Source organism: Carlito syrichta, unplaced genomic scaffold, assembly GCF_000164805.1.
Source record: "Carlito syrichta isolate Samal-C Ts95f unplaced genomic scaffold, Tarsius_syrichta-2.0.1 Scaffold304367, whole genome shotgun sequence".
Classification (NCBI taxonomy): Eukaryota; Metazoa; Chordata; class Mammalia; order Primates; family Tarsiidae; genus Carlito; species Carlito syrichta.
This window is the reverse complement of record NW_007248463.1, coordinates 22289-38696: the sequence shown is the minus strand read 5'-3', so window position 1 is coordinate 38696 and position 16408 is coordinate 22289. Positions and strand designations below refer to the sequence as shown.

At 36.4% G+C, this 16408-nt stretch overlaps 1 pseudogene; it reads right to left on the bottom strand.

Annotated features, from left to right (window-relative positions):
• Positions 1-223: 223 nt before the first annotated feature.
• Positions 224-15731, bottom strand: LOC103262173 (annotated as a pseudogene).
• Positions 15732-16408: the final 677 nt, after the last annotated feature.

The following is a 16408-nucleotide window of genomic DNA, read 5'->3' as shown; positions in this document are numbered from 1 at the left end:
TCATTCAGGTGATCTAGCCTATTGTAGAATGCATGCTGCCCTGTGCTTAAAACTCAGCATCACTTCAGCAACCCAGCTATGGGTAATGGACCTAGGGGCTAGTCATCCATTTCAGGTTGGAATATTCTGAGACCTCTACTGATTTACTTTTTAATTTGGTGTTAGCAGATGTGAGCTACTACTTTTCTACTAGTGATAGTAACAGAAAGGTAGCATTTGAAATTTATAAATTGTTAGTTGTCATGAGTACCACCATCAAGTAGGTGATAATAAAGCCTGATTTATCATTTCTAATGTTAATGCTTCTCTTCAGCTTAACACTGAGCTTTTTCTCCTTGGCAAAAGACCTCCGGGTTTCCTTATGCTTCTTTTCAGAATTAAGACACCTGAAAACCAGGGAAAAAATAAAATTATTCCAATCTTCTCTTCCTCGCAAGTGACCTATACTTTAGAACAATATGACTTTCCTCATCAGGAGATTCTGCACTTAAAGAAACAAGGTCCTTGGAACTGGATATGCTGTTTATTTATAGCCTGAATTGCAAATTTGACTCAGGATACACTGACCAGGTGACTAAGTTCCATGTTTCATACAGCCCTTTAATGTGTTTCGTTATAGGGTCATAATCTAAATTTAATGTACCAGTATGAAGTTTCAATTATCTTACATATTTTATGGTATTTCAATGTGTAGTGGGGTCTCTACTCACTCCAATGTTGTACTTGATATACCCAAGAAAGAACTTTATAATATTCAAGAATGTTATTCTACAAGGATAGTTAAAAGTCTTGCAATTTCTAGGATTAAAGTAAATTCTAGATCACCATATTTCAGGAGAGATTAAATTCATGACATGAATGGTTGAAAATTCATTAATTAATCTCTTATTAAAGCAGAGATTAATAAGTGATGAATGGTTGAAATAGTTCTTCTGAGCATATCAAGATTAAATTAATACAGTTCCTTGCTCATAAGCTGCTTGCAAATGTTTTATATTCAGTGTGTGCAATGTGTATATTAATTATTTAGGCCAATAATGAAGGAAAACTAGGGATTCTTGATGATCACTGAGAGTCTAATGGAATCTGCTATACACGTATTTTAGCAGGTAAATAAACTTTACAATGCTTTGACTGAGAATGGAATCATGATGCTAAGCATGGTACTTAACCCTTTGTACTTGGATGTCCCCTCTGAGGGGACATCATAAATCTAGAAAACCACTCAGATGTCTCCTCTCAGGGGACATACATAGATTGATGGTGATTATACAGGCCAAAATTATGTCAGTACCAATTTTTCAAAACTGTATTTCTTTGAAGTTTTCCATTCAAATTGCACAAAAAAGCAAAGAGATGGAATATATACTGAAATGTATATTTTAAAAATCAGCTGGCATTATACAGAAAGAGAATATCCTTCTACATCATCTTCAAACAACAGACTGGTAATGTTATTAATGTAGGAGGAAGAAAACAAGACTGTATTTCCCACTCAAATAGAAAAACACTAGATGGAAGACATCAAATTACTGTTGCACAACATTTATCGATGAACCCGCAATGCATGCTGGTGACTGTTTCACACACTACCACATGTTAGAAAAATATAACATATAAAATTTTGATGTATTGCCATAAATAAGTTCCTCAATGCAAAAATTTCATTATAAGCCAAATATAATTACAATAAAATAATTGCTTCCAACTCTATACTATTTAATATGCAGTGATTTGTTTATTACTTTTCATTAAAAAGTGGGGTTGGTCATTGGTAGGTGATCCACGAGATGTCTCCAAGTGCAAAGAGTTTTAATATGATGCTACTAGACATTTTTATTATTAAAAATAATCTTCTACTGAACTGACTTGGGGGTCTACAAGCACAAACCAAAAAGGTAGATATACTATAAGGTTAGGATTACCTTAAAAATTAGCCTTAAAAACTGGTGGCACATGAATTAGGCAGTAATTATAAATATTTATTTTAATACTAAAATTGTAGAGTCTTTGTTTTTAAGTTTAAATATGTCCCATTTTAATTTTACAACTATGCATTCATTTACTTTCTCAGTTCCAATTTGATTGGCTCAGAGGGCATTATCTTCATTTTATTGTATTTTTCTTATTAAGACATTCAAAACATGTCATCAAAGCTTCTGTAATTGGTGTTTTTTTAATGACTTTCTATCTATTGCTTTATTTTTTGAATAGATATAGTTGAAATCAAAGGAGCTATAGAACATGCAACTATTTACTGCATAAAACATCTTGGTCAATGACAAACTGTGTATACAATGGTGATTCTATAAGACTCTGATGGAGCCTAAACATTTCTATCGCCTAGCATTTACTATACTATACTTTTATCACTATTTTAGAATGTATTAGTTCTATTTAATAAATAAATTAACTGTAGAACAACCTCAGGCGGTTTCTTCAGGAGGTGTTCTAGAAGGAGTTATCACAGGAGATGACAACTCTATATATGTTATAGCCCTTGAAGAACTTCTAGTAGGGCAAGATGAAGAGGTGGAAGACAGTGATGTTAGGGACCCTGACCCTGGGTAGGCCTAAGCTAATGTGAGTGCTTGAGTCTTAGTTTTTAACAACAATGCTAAAAAAGTAAAATAATAATAATAATCATAAATTTATGGAATAAGTAGTCGAAAAAAGTATAAAGGTTAAAAATATTTAAAGATTTATAAAGTAAAAAGTTTCAGGAAGCCAAGGTTAATTTATCACTAAAAATTTTAAATAAATTTAGTATAGCCCAAGTGTCAGTGTTTATGAAGACTACAGTAGTGTACAGTCATGCCCCAGGGCTTCCCATTCACTTACTATCACTCACTGACTCACCAGAGCAACTCCCAGTCTTACAAGTTCCATTCATGGCAGGTCCTCTATAGAGGTGGCTATTTTCACATATTGTCTGCCTTTTTTTTCTTTTTTGAGTTGGAGTCTCACTCTGTCACCCACGCAGGAGTGCAGCGACACATTCATGACTACCATAGCCTCAATCTGCTGGGTTCAGGTGATCCTTCCGCCTCAGCCTTCCAAGTAGCTGGATTCACAGGGGTGCACCACCACGCCCAGCTAATTTTTAAATATTTATTTTAGAGATGAGGTCTCACCAAGTTGACCAGGCTGGTCTTGAATCCCTGGTCTCAGACACTCCTCTCACCTTGGCCTCCCAAAGTCCTGGGATTATAGGCATGAGCCACTGTGCCCGATCTTATTGTAACTCTTCTATGTTTAGATCACAAATACTTACATTGTGCTACAATTGCCTACAATAATCAGTACAGTCACATGTTGTACAGTCTATAGCCCAGGAGCAATAGGCTGTACCATATAGCCTAGGTGTGTCAGAGGCTATATTGTCTAGACTTGTGTAATTCACTTTACAATGCTCACATGACAAAATCACCTGACAGCACACTTTGAAAAATGTATCCCTGGTATTAAATGTATGCCTCATGACAATTAAGTCAAATCATACCATAACCCTTATGTTTGTGAAGCAGGGATATTTTTCTTCCAATGATATGTAAAAGTACATGATTTATTATTCTTCTTCCTTATAAAAATGTAGTTGGGAACACTCATGAATGAAACACACACACACACACTCACACACACACATACACACACACGCTCACGCACACACATACACTTCTCAAATACGTTTCTCACAACTAAAAAGACTTAAAATATAAATCTTATAATTAAATTGCAAACTTCTTAGAATCAGAGACTTTATAATTTCTACACATAGGTTAAGTTCTATGACTTTTCAAATAAAAAAATTCCTGTAATAATGATAAAACATTCCTTAAAATGAAATGTATGTGTCTTCATAAGATAGATAAGCTTTATCTTGCTCCTGTGTTGATAAATTGATAAATTGACCTGTCCTTTCAAAGGTAACTCTTTTAGAAAATGTTTTATTTTAAAAGTATGTTACAAATTATTAGTGAAACGACAATAAATATAATTTGAGTAGAAATACTATGATATGACAATCATGTAAACTAATAAAGAATGAGAATATTGAAAGTTCATATATAGGATAGAGAAATATTGAACACAAGAAGATCCATAAAGAAGATCCAGTTTTACTAAAACCCCAAATCTTTCCCATTTTATTTTTTCTCTCTGAAAAGACGTATAAGATAGATTAAGTCTAGATCTCTGAGGCACTTTCTAGCTGGTATGACAAATTTCCATCCATTAGTTCTACTGCAAAATACTGAAAGTCACCACCTTAATTGCCGATGCTACTACTTGTATCCCAGTGTTTCTCTTGTCTCTCTGAAGTCATAAACTTGGATGGCATGTCCAACAGCCATTATCCTTTTCATAATAATTACTGGTCATAATATGCATTACCATAACCGTCTCCCCATATCCTCGGCTTTCTCTCTTTTTAAATAATGTTTATTTTTTATTATTTTTCCACTTTTTACTAATTTTATCTTAAAGGTGTGGAGCACAATCAAGGATTAGGTATATAAGTGGTCAGCGTGCAGGTGAAATTTGACCTCCTAGTGTTCCTCACTTCGCCTGGTTTAGGATTAGCTACTCAGTTCTTTGTTTCTGTGATGGATCACAGTATGAGTAGAGTATGATAAACTCTAAAATGCTTTACTTCCAGACATTTTAAACCCCATCGTTCACCCTCATAACCTCCAGAGTTTTCCTTCATTTGCTCCGACTAGTCTGGTGATTATAATGATGGTGATGATAATGATCGCCGTAGTCATTTAAATCTCATCTGCACCCCAACCATGATCTTTTTTCCCGTGGCCTTATTTATCCCCCACATCTTGATTTCACTTCTGTAGAAGATGTGCTCCATGCCCCTGTTCCCAGATTCCTCCACAGGCTCAAATGCCAGCTTTTTTGGAGATGACAAAACACCTTATGCTGAGGCTACTCCAGCCACTTTGTAGAGGCTGCCACGTCTGCTAGCCCATTGTCAACAACCACCTGATGAAGGGGCATGAAATTTCAGTTCTTCAAGGCATGACACAATCTAGGATGGAATTTATGCCCTACAGTTTCCTAGAAAACTACCTGAAGAGCGAGATTTCACATAAAGTCACTTCCCCTTGACTTCTGTCTTTCTCTCTCTACTTTTTTTGCAATTTTTCCTGAGTACAATTAGTTAATAAAGCATCTGCTCAGAATACCTGTCTCAGAGCCTACTTTTAGGAAAGTCTTATGCCAAAACTGCTGAATAATCTACCACTTTTAGACTAATTTTTCTTTCAAAGCAATTATCACCATTTGATGCACAGACCCACACAATCATACATATAATTACTTTTCTGGCTGAATGAGCAGCGTGCTCCTTAAACTCAGCAGACAAGTTTTATGTGCCCTACCCTGACCCTCTCTGGCAATATGCTCCTCTGTAGAATAAGAACTCTGTGAGGCGAAAAACACTTGCCCATCTGAAGCGGGCCCTATGTAAATATCTTGTTTCAGATGAATGCATGGGACCTTGAAGTTGCCTAATCACACAGATAACCCCCAGTTTCAGTCCCAGAGCATGTATGGCCTTCTTCTTCCAGTCTCTTTTTCAAGGGAAAATTATTCTATGTGCTTTTCATCTGCCATCCCACTGGAGGAGAAGCTGAATTGCATCGGTGGAGGAGGCAGGATGAGGGCAGGATTGAACACAGATACACAAGGTCCCTCACAGTAAGATGCAGCAGGTCAGAATAGGAGGGCTGGGGAAAATGTAGAATGTCACTCTCACTGTTGCCTAGAACCTGCAGATGTAATGAGTTAATTCAGAAGAAGGAAAAGGACAAAACAAAAGTGTGAAATATAAATTAAAAAGTACAGATTCTAGATATTTGTTAAAGTCAGACTACTCACCTCCTTTGCTGAGAAACAAACATAAAATTTCATTTTCAATGTTTATTGCATTTGGTAAGTCAAGTTGAGATTCTTTCTCCCGGTCATCCCACTTTTACCATCATTACCTTGGAGTGAGTGAATGTGTGTGTGTGTGTGTGTGTGTGTGTGTGTTTCCAAGATCGACTGAGTTTACACTTGCAGATGCTGGGGATAGATTCAGACCTGACACTTCTGCTTAGCAAACATGATGCTCCTCCCATCACTGTAAATGGCCAGTCAGGTTCCAGGTCATAAACTACTATCACCTCAGCTGCCTCTGAGACCTAACTTTTCTTTTGCCCAAAACACATTGCATGTTTACTAGCATCAGAAGCTCAAGTAAGTCAGGTTATAATTGGGACTTGCATTGTGTGAGACTCTCGTAAGGCAGCAACTTAGAATCCCTCTTTTAGGGCACCATCTTTCAGAAAGTGTCCTTTGTTCTTAGTTTGATGACATGGACCCAGTTCCACATCAGTCTGCCAGCTTGGAATGAATGAGGAGACAAACAAACCAAAAAAAAAAAAAACAAAACCCTGCACAAAAAAAAATTGTTCATATATTATCCACTTCACTGCCTGTCTTAAGTAGGAGAATGTGAAGATTGAAACAGGACCCTAACCTATCACCATACACAAAAATCAACTCTAAATGGGTTAAATATCTAAATGTAAAACCTCAAACTAAAAGAGTCTTAGAAAATGCAGGAGACACTGTTACAGAAATTGGAATAAGTAAACAATTCCTGATCAAAACCCCAATGTCCATGCCACAAGAGACAAGATAGACAAGAGCCACCTCATCAAACTGAAAATCTTCTGCAAAGCAGGAAAAAAAATCATCAGGAGAGTGGGGAGACATCCCACAGAATGAGGGAAAATATTTGCCAATTGTATATCTGACAAAGACCTAACATCCAGGATCTGCAAACATGCCAAATGCAAAAAAAAAAAAAAAAAAAAAAAAGCTTTATTAAAAAGTGGGCAAAATAGACATTTCTCAAAAGAAGACATATGAGTAGCCAACAGATACATGAAAAAATGCTCAGCCTCACTAATCGTCAAAGAAATGCAAATTAAAACCACACTGAGATATTACCTAACTACAGTCAGGATGGTCATTATGAATAACTCAGAAAACAACAGATGCTGGAGAGGATGCAGGGGAAACAGAATGCTTCTCCACTAATCGACTTTCCATGTAACCCAGTAATTCCCCTTCTGGGAATATCCCCGAAGGAACTCAAATCATTCTATAAAAAAATACCTGCACACACATGTTTATAGCTGCATTCTTCACAATAGCAAAAACATGGAACCAACTATGTCACCCATCTAAAGTGGACTGGATAAAAAAATGTGGTATATACACACAATGGAATATTACACAGCCATAAGTAAGGACAAAGTTATGAACTTCACAGCAACCTGCATGAATTTAGAGTCTACAATACTCAGTGATCTATCACAGAAATAGAGAACAGAGTACCACACGTTCTCATTCATAAGCGAACCCTGAACATTTACCATAATACTATGAGAAAGGGTTTGGCAATAGCTGGATACTGCCGGTGGGGGGTAAGGATGATAGGAGGCACATAACATTAATACAGGTACCTGATCCTAAACCAGGGGAAGTAGGGACCAAAGGGAGGTCCAAACTTCACCTGTGTGATGACCACTTAGCTACCTAATATTGAATTGTACTCCACATCTTTAAAATTTAAAAACAAGCTGAAAAAAAAAAAAAAGAAAATTCAAATTAGGTCCTCTGACTATAATATCTAAAGTACTTCTGGCCGGGCTTGGTGGCTCAGCCTGTAATCCTGCGCCTTTGGGAGGCTGAGGTGAGTGGATTGCCTGAGCCTGTGGGTTCGAGACCCGCCTGGGCAGCTGAGACCTCATCTCTACAATAAATAAAAAAAATTAGCCGGGCATGGTAGCGCGCGCCTGTAGTTCCAGCTACTTGGAAGGCTGGGGCAGAAGGATCGCCGGAGCCCAGCAGGTCGAGTCTGCGGTGGCCGGGAGCAGCCACTGTACTCCAGTCTGGGCGACAGAGTGAGACTCCAACTCAAATAAAAATAAAAATAAAGTACTTCTGTTATGTCACAATAAGAGAATGGGTGTGATTATAAGAGAGAGAAGTTTAAACAGTAAATTCCAAAGAAGACCACAGAGGCAAAAATATTGACATCTGATTATCTGGTACTTTTTTCTGTCAGCAGGTGTTGACTTTAAAGGTATAAAAATGAATAGATTGGGTATAGGACAGTATTGCCCTTAAAATTGTTGATCAGAAACTCTGTGATATCATATTTGCATAGAGTACAAGTATATCATTATAAATGTTTCTATAGCTTTTGAAAAGAATTCTATTTAGTTAAATATTTTGGGAATAGTAATCTGAATTGTTTTCTAACCTCCAAATTTATCAATAGATAATATTTTATCACATGTTTTTGACAGCTTTTTGGTAAAAATTGCTTAATATATAAAGTGTCACCAACACATTTGTAGAAATATGTACTTGAATAAAAAAGTACACTGCTTTAAGTGCATGAAACTTTTCAGAAAAGAGATTTAAGATGTTTCTTAAAAATGTGAAATATGTACTCGTCTTAAAAAACATAAGAATTTTTATTTTTGATGCCTTTATGAAATTAATTCTCAAGCATTTAAATAGCTAATAAAATTATAAAGAAGCTATAGCAATATTTTGGACTATTCTATATCAGCATATAGAGAATTTGAAATAGTGTTAATGTTTAATATTATTCAAATAATGAAAAGTAAATTAACCACAATTATAAAGAGTTTTTTTATCACAGCAATTAAAATTTACAAAATATTACTGCTGTTCAATTATGATAATGGTAATAAGGACAATTTTCTTGAACAAGGTCACTCTTTGAAATTTAGCTACAATAGTATAGTCATTATTTTAGGGAATTAGTTTCCAAAATTTCTATCAGTCACGTAAGTTTATTACTTAGTTCTTTCTTTGTAGCTTTTTAAAAAAGAAATAAGCCGGACTCAGTGGCTCAGCCTGTAATCCCTCGTCTTTGGGAGGCTGAGGCGAGTGAATTGCCTGACCCCACGGGTTCAAGACCTCATCTCTACAATAAATCAAAAAATCAGCCGGGTGTGGTAGCGCATGCCTGTAATTCCGGCTACTTGGAAAGCTGAGGTGGAAGGATCATTGGAGCCCAGCAGGTCGAGGTTGTGGTGGCCAGGAGCGGCCACTGCACTCCAGTCTAGGCGACAGTGAGACTCCAACTCAAAAAAAATAAAATAAAAAAATAAAATAAAAAAGAATATACCTACACCTAGAAGAAGCAAAATCATATTAGCTAGTTTTTAAAATGGCAATATTCCTTTTCAGAGTATGTGTGCATGTATATGTGTATCTTAGCTTTAAACATACATTTGCCTGACTTGTTTATGCAAAAAAATATCCAAGATCTAACTTGGAAATCCGTGCTTATAATATCTGGCTTTATATAGACTGCACAAATTATAACATAACATCAAGGTTTTGAAATAAGCCAGTTTATTCATATACCATATAACCTACCCATGATTATAAGATAATTTGTAAGGTTAATGCCCTGACCTCTCCCTTTTTTGTCCCTTCTCTTCCTCCTCTTTCTCTCTGCCTCCAAATTCATTCTTGCATTTGCTCTGCTTCTGAACCCATCTCTAGTGACATGTCTTGGTCTGGTGTCAACCCTAGAACATTTGACTTCTCATGTTTTGTCTTTTGCTACATTAAGGCACTTGGTTGCAGGGATCCTGAACTTCCTTCTGGCTTCTTGCCTTCTGGGTTCATTCCTCAGTGAGTCTACCTGGATAATAGTCTGCCCAACTGGGATTTCTATTGTGATTGCCAAATGTGCTTAAGAGAGCAAAGTTCAAAAACTCAGTTGTTTTTCTTCAAGCTTTGATCATCTAGGGGAGCTCACTGTTAATTTTGTGGTTTTCAAAATGTACCATTATATATACTATAACATTATTTTTTGAAAGAGAATAATATCTATTAAAAGATAACAAAGTGACTGAAGAGCAGATTGATGAAACCAGTTCTCAGTAATGCATAATTATAATGTTATATCTGGAAATATTGCCTTGTTTTAAATAAACTACAATGTCAATAACATGTTAATTATATTCATGCACTATTAAAATAGGTATAGGTAAGAAATGCTAGATCAGACCACTCCTATGGTGACATGAACTGAGTTACAGTGATAACAAGAGTCATTTCCCAGAAAATCTCAGTGCTAGACAGCAAATGAATAACTCACTTGCAAACTGCCTATGTATAGAGACTGCTCCCAACTTATCATGGCTTAGCTTACAAATGTTTGACTTTACAGTGGTGGGACACCATTGTTTTTCACTTTCAACAATCTAATAAATTATACAAATATTAAATACTTTATTATAGAACAGGTTTGTGTTAGATTATTTTGCCTAACTGTAGGCTAATGTAAATGCTCTGAGCATATTCAAGTTAAGCTAGGCTAAGCAATGAGTTAACTCAGTCAAGTATATTAAATGTGTTTTCTACTTATAGTATTTTCAATGGGTTTATTAGTATGTAGTTTCACCATAAATTGATGTGTATCTGCATTTTGACATAGATTATTCTAGATTATATTCCAATATGGTCAAATGTTCAGCCTATATTAATTTTGAACATATGCAATCCACAAATTTGATACAGTTTAAATATGCTTCCATCTGTCCTGTTTTAAACAGGAGAAAAATATTTCAGGTGCCCAATTTAATTTTATGTTGTAGATAGTGGTAACAAAAGGAAGTAATGAAGTATTCAGCAACAAGATTTTATAACTGTTTAAATATTTTTAATGACCTTAAAAATACTATTTGTAACTCCATGGCATCACAGTGTAATTTGGTCCACAAATAGAACATGGATAATAATTTTATGTTTTTGACAGGGTGCGGTGGCTCAAACCAGTAATCCCAGCACTTTGGGAGGCTGAGGAGAGAAGATTGATTGAACTCAGAGGTTTGAGACCAATGGACAAGTTGGTGAGACCTCATCTTTACAGTAAATCAAAAAATAAACCAGGCGTGGTAGTGTACACCTGTAGTTCCAGCTACTTGGAAGGCTGCAGCCGAAGGATCGCTTGAGCCCAGCAGGTTGAGGCTGTGGTGGCCGTAAGAGTGGCACTGTACTCCAGCCTGGGGGACAAGAGTGACACGTCTACTCCAAAAAGAATTTTTTTTTTGTTTTCTTCAACTTTGCCATTCTTAACTATTTTTTTTTTAAGGGTTGTGTCTTCCATTTACTAGATTCTTCTCCATCTTTTAGTCATTTCAGTTTTCTATTTGATGTTCTCAAATAGTTCAATATATTCGTGTATATCTTTTCTCATTCATTATATAGTCTTATAAGACCATCAATAGCATAGGGCAGATTTCTGCTTGATTTGAAATATTTTTCGACTTTATAATTTTTATATGTGATATCTTATAATTAAATCATTTTGGCTGTTGATTCTTTACCTAAAATCAACAGTCTTCTTGACAGACCCAGAACTGTTCTTTAATCCCATCATTACAAGTAGAAGAGTATGCATTTAACTATAGAGAGGAAATGCAGCAGAGTAATTGATAGATTGAATTTTGAGGTCACACTAATGAACTGATTTAGTTTGCGCAGTTCCTAATTCTTCTATGTCTCAGCTACTTATTTAGTACAGGAAAAATAGTAATACTTAGCACACTTCTGGTGATTATTAAGCAAGTATATATTTTCTTTAGAATAATATCTGATATAAGTGTCTTTTTTTCTTTTTAACAAATCTGTAACGGGAAAGATATTGTAATTTTCACATAAGTACTCCAAAAGCTCATTTTACCCAACCTTTCCAATTCCTGAAGGTTATATTTTAGTTCAATAAACCTGTTTTCCTGTTTTTAAAAAAATATCCATTCAGAGTAGTTGAGTTGGCAATTTAACAGCCATCTGGCTATGTTGTTGCATATTTGACAGAGTCATTACCTATTTTACTTTTTCATTTGATATTCAGTGTAATCAATGACTGTCAAGAAGAAGGAAGAGAAACTTGTTCTGGGGGAACATAGTAAAATTGCATTTTTAAAATTTGTTTTAATTTTATTGTCATTTGTTTTAATTTTATAATATACTACATACCTGACCTACCCTCATCTGCTGATATTCTAAGTTCCATCATTATCAGAAATGGCACTCAGAAAGGATGATACAAATATGGCTGTACCTTTTTAATGTAACATTTGGAAATTTCTTTCGAAAGCCTGAATCTTCAATTGCCCATATCTTATCTCTGTTTCACCATATATCAACTATCTTTTAAAGGATTGTATTGATGATCTTGCAATTTTGAAATAATATTCAATGATTATTAAACATGGAATTACAGTTCTAGATAAAATGGAGTACATTTGATTTTATTTCTCACACTAATTCCAAAAAAACTTAGTATCAAATACAAAAATTACTCATCAGAGAACTCTGAAAAACAGGCAAAGAAACTATAAGACTGGCAGGCTAAGGAGCTTGGGATTCAAGGGCAGCCTGGTAATGAATTCTCTTTTGTTTTTTTCTAGCTTCATACATATCTTAGAAAAGCCCACAGTTTATAAATACAAATAGGTACAGAAAAAAAAAATAGTCCTCCCAAAAGCCCATTTTCTCTCACCAAATGATGAGAAATTGGCAGCTCAGGAGGGTAGAAAACATTTAGCTACACCTGCTGCAGGTGACATCATAAAAGGAGCCATGCACCTTCTCCACTCAGCATGGGCCACAGCCAAAGAGACCAGAGGTGGAATCCAGCTGCCGTCCCAACCTTGCAGTAATGAGGTGCCAACTGTTTTTCAGTTGCCTCTGAGTGAAGCCTTGTCTTCCTTCTCTGCCTGGAGCAATTAGATGATGACCCACACAGACTGGGTCAGTGTGGAGAGCTAAACACTGGTTCAATTCATCTTAACATGGTAACATGATTGAAACTGGTAAACTGACATAAAGTATGTTTGTATTTGGTAATCCCTAGACTAATCACTAAAAAAATACATATAAATAAAAATATAAATATAAAAATATTTTAAAAAGTGATGGCAACAGATAAAAATAGAATAATAGAATATTAAAGCATGTTTAAGTAACCCACAGGGGAACAATAACAATAACAACAAAAAATCAGAAAAGAAGAAAAACTGAGGGAAAATACAGAGATCAAATAATAAAATGGCAGACAAGTTATAAGATATCAATAATTACATTGGTTGTAAAAAGTCTAAGCACACCAATAAAAAGATATATATTGGCAGAATGTATTAAAAATGAAGACAACTATATGGTGGCTAAAAGAATTTTAGATTGCTTAAAGGTAAAAGACTATAAAGAATTATATTCTACACAAACATTAATCCAAAAAGTAGGAGTGATCTTATTAAGATCTGAAAAAGTACACTTTAGAGCAAAAAAAAATTATCAGAGATGAAAAAAGAGAGTACATGTTGATAAGACAGTCTTATCTTAAGAAGATATAACAATCTTAAATTTTATGCACTAAACAATAGCTCTTCAAAATACATGAAGAAAAAACTGACAGATCTGAAAGAAGAATTAGACAAAACTGTAATTCTGGTTAGGGACTTTCTCATCCAAAACCACAAAGTTAATTCAATGGAGAAGATATTGCCTTTTCAACAAATTATAGCAACTGAACATTAAGAGAAAAAAAATTCCAAAGGAAACAAATGAATACACTTGGACTAAACTTCAAATTTCACATAAAACTTAAATTTAAAAGATTATAGATATAAATGAAAAATGCAAAAGTATAAAAACGTAAAAAAATAGAAGAGAAAAATCTTTGTGATTTATTATTTTTTAGACTGTATATTAGTACCGATATAATAAAAACAAACCTTATCCCTTCTATAATTTTTTATAGTCTTATTTCCCCTCAGAAATTTTCCTAACATTGAAATATGCCACAATAAATTTAGTGCTGGTTCTTTTTTTTTTTTTTGAGGCTGAAGGAAAATTTTATTTTTCTGATTCTCTTTATATCTAACATTAGAGAGAGAGAACACCAAACTCGCAAAGTGGTACCATGGCTCTCCTGCAACCAGTTTTGGTACACAATGAACATTTTTTTTTTTAACCGCAAGACAAATGCACCAAGTTTGTGATTCTTATTTAGCAACTGGAACTAGATCAGAAATTGCTCTGATTTTTATACCACCAGCAAAATCTGAATACTCATACAAAGACCCGAGCAGACAGTTCATGGAAATCATGTCCTCAAAGAGATCAACTATTCTCCCCCAATTTCCCACACACTCAGCATTTTCTGATTAGTGATTTTTATCTTGCTGCAATACACATGTAACCAAGACAGGGATGAATCTTTCTGGTCAAGGATCACTGATTTAATGGGTAGCTTTCTCCTGTCATTACATGACTTTTATTCCTTTTTTTAAACAAGAGACCTTTATTTTAACAATGAGGAAAGGCCAGGTGTGGTGACTTACACCTGTAATTCCAACACTTTGGGATCCCAGGGAAGTTCAAGACCAGTCGAGGCAACATAGTGAGACCTCATCTCTACAGAAATACCAAAAAATTAGCTGGGTGTGGTGATACATGCTTGCAGTACCAGCTATTTGAGATGCTGTGGCAGGAGGATTGCCAGAGTCCAGAAGGCAAAGGCTGCAGTGAGCCGTGATTGTGCCACTGCACTCCAAGCTGGACGATAATGAGACGCGAGGGAGGGAGGGAGAGAAAATATGGAGAAAAACTTCCTCCAAGCCATTTGTCTATGCTAAGTATCTTTGACAACCTTAAATTTAATATTCAGTTTCTGATATTTTCAAGCAACCACAGAGGTGCAGAATTTACAAGGATAAGTAATCTGGCTGAAGCATGAATTTCTACTGTCCTAGTCGGAAACTACTGGGTGGGAACAGCAGTTCAGCTCATGCTCAAGCCGGGTGGCAGGTTGGTCACCCCAGCCTAAAGTGGGTTCTTGTCCAAATACAAATGGTTTCTTTGGGAGAAGAGAAGAAAACAACCTTGAGGGCCTTTTCAAGCTTACTATTTTTGTCTTTTTCTTTTTTAGATTTCTTGGCCACTTCATCCATCCCATCCACTTCATCGCCTTTTCTCTTTCCTTCACTCTTGACTCCTGGAGGCTGCTTCTTTAGGGCTTCTTTATCCTCTGCAGAGAGGAGGCTAAAGCCCTTGAGCTGGGTGGCGCTGTACTAAGGCCAGAAATCCAGCTCCTCCCTGTTCTAGACAAAGCAGTTTGGGTGGTACCAGCGGTCGATCTTGCCCAGTTGGGGCTTATCCAGGTCCAGCATCTTCTTGGACAGGCGCACCTGGCCCCTTTCTATCTTATCCATACAGCTCTTGCATGTGCTTCTGTTGGACTTGGCGTATTCTGCGGCATGTGCTTCTGTTGGACTTGGCGTATTCTTCTCCATCTTGCTGCCAATTCCATCCTGGCCTTTGCCAGTCACTCCTCCAGCTTCTACAGTCTTCTTGACCTTCTGTTGATTGTCCCACCGAAGCTCGGAGAACCCATCCACTTCGATGTCAGGGTGCCGGATGGAGTGGCCCACCTTCCAGAAGAAGGAGAAGTGGTACCAGTGTGGGACCTTCCCATCCAACATGAGTGACTGCACCATGATGGCCATCCACAGCGAGTCCTTGGGGATGCTCTCGCTGCATTTCTTACAGGACGCGTGCCCGCTCTTGGCTTACTCCACTAGACAGAGCTTATCCAAGGACTCTGCCATCCTGCCCCCAGTGCCACTATGCCTCTAGGCACCCGACCATGACCTAGACACATGCTGACACTGCTGCCCGGAACCGCCGGCCTCTAGTGCTGGTTCTTATATATAAGTACTAGTTCTTATATACAAAGCACAGTTGGATTTTTTTTTTTTTTTTGGTGGAGGTTTCATATTTGTGATTGTGACAGCTCCATGTTAATTATTTGGTTCTTTATACTCATGCACGTCTATTTATGGGTGAGATGTCCTGAGTGTGTGTATTTGCGTGCGTGCGTGTGTGTGTGTGTGTGTGTGTGTGTAAAATTTGCATGTTGTGTGGCGATGTTGTACAGAGGAAGCAGAAACCAGAAGACAGAGGATGAATAACCAAGAGAAGAAATTTTTGTGTTTTTTTTTCACTTTTGCAATCACTCATTTTTGGGAAAGGAATATCATTACTGCCTCTAAAAAATCCCTTTTTTCAAATTGTGTTTTAAGTCATAACCTTCCTGATAGGAAAACAATCCAGCATCTTCTAAGCTCAGAAATGTCTGCAGTGTGATGCTTTCTGCGGGGAGCCAGCCCCTGCAAAGAGATTTAGGGGGTCCCTTGGGAGGTGTGACAGCGTCGGCGATTCTGTAGGGATAGATATTAAAAGAAAGAAAGAAAGAAAGAGGGGAGAAAGAGACTGGACTCTGTCT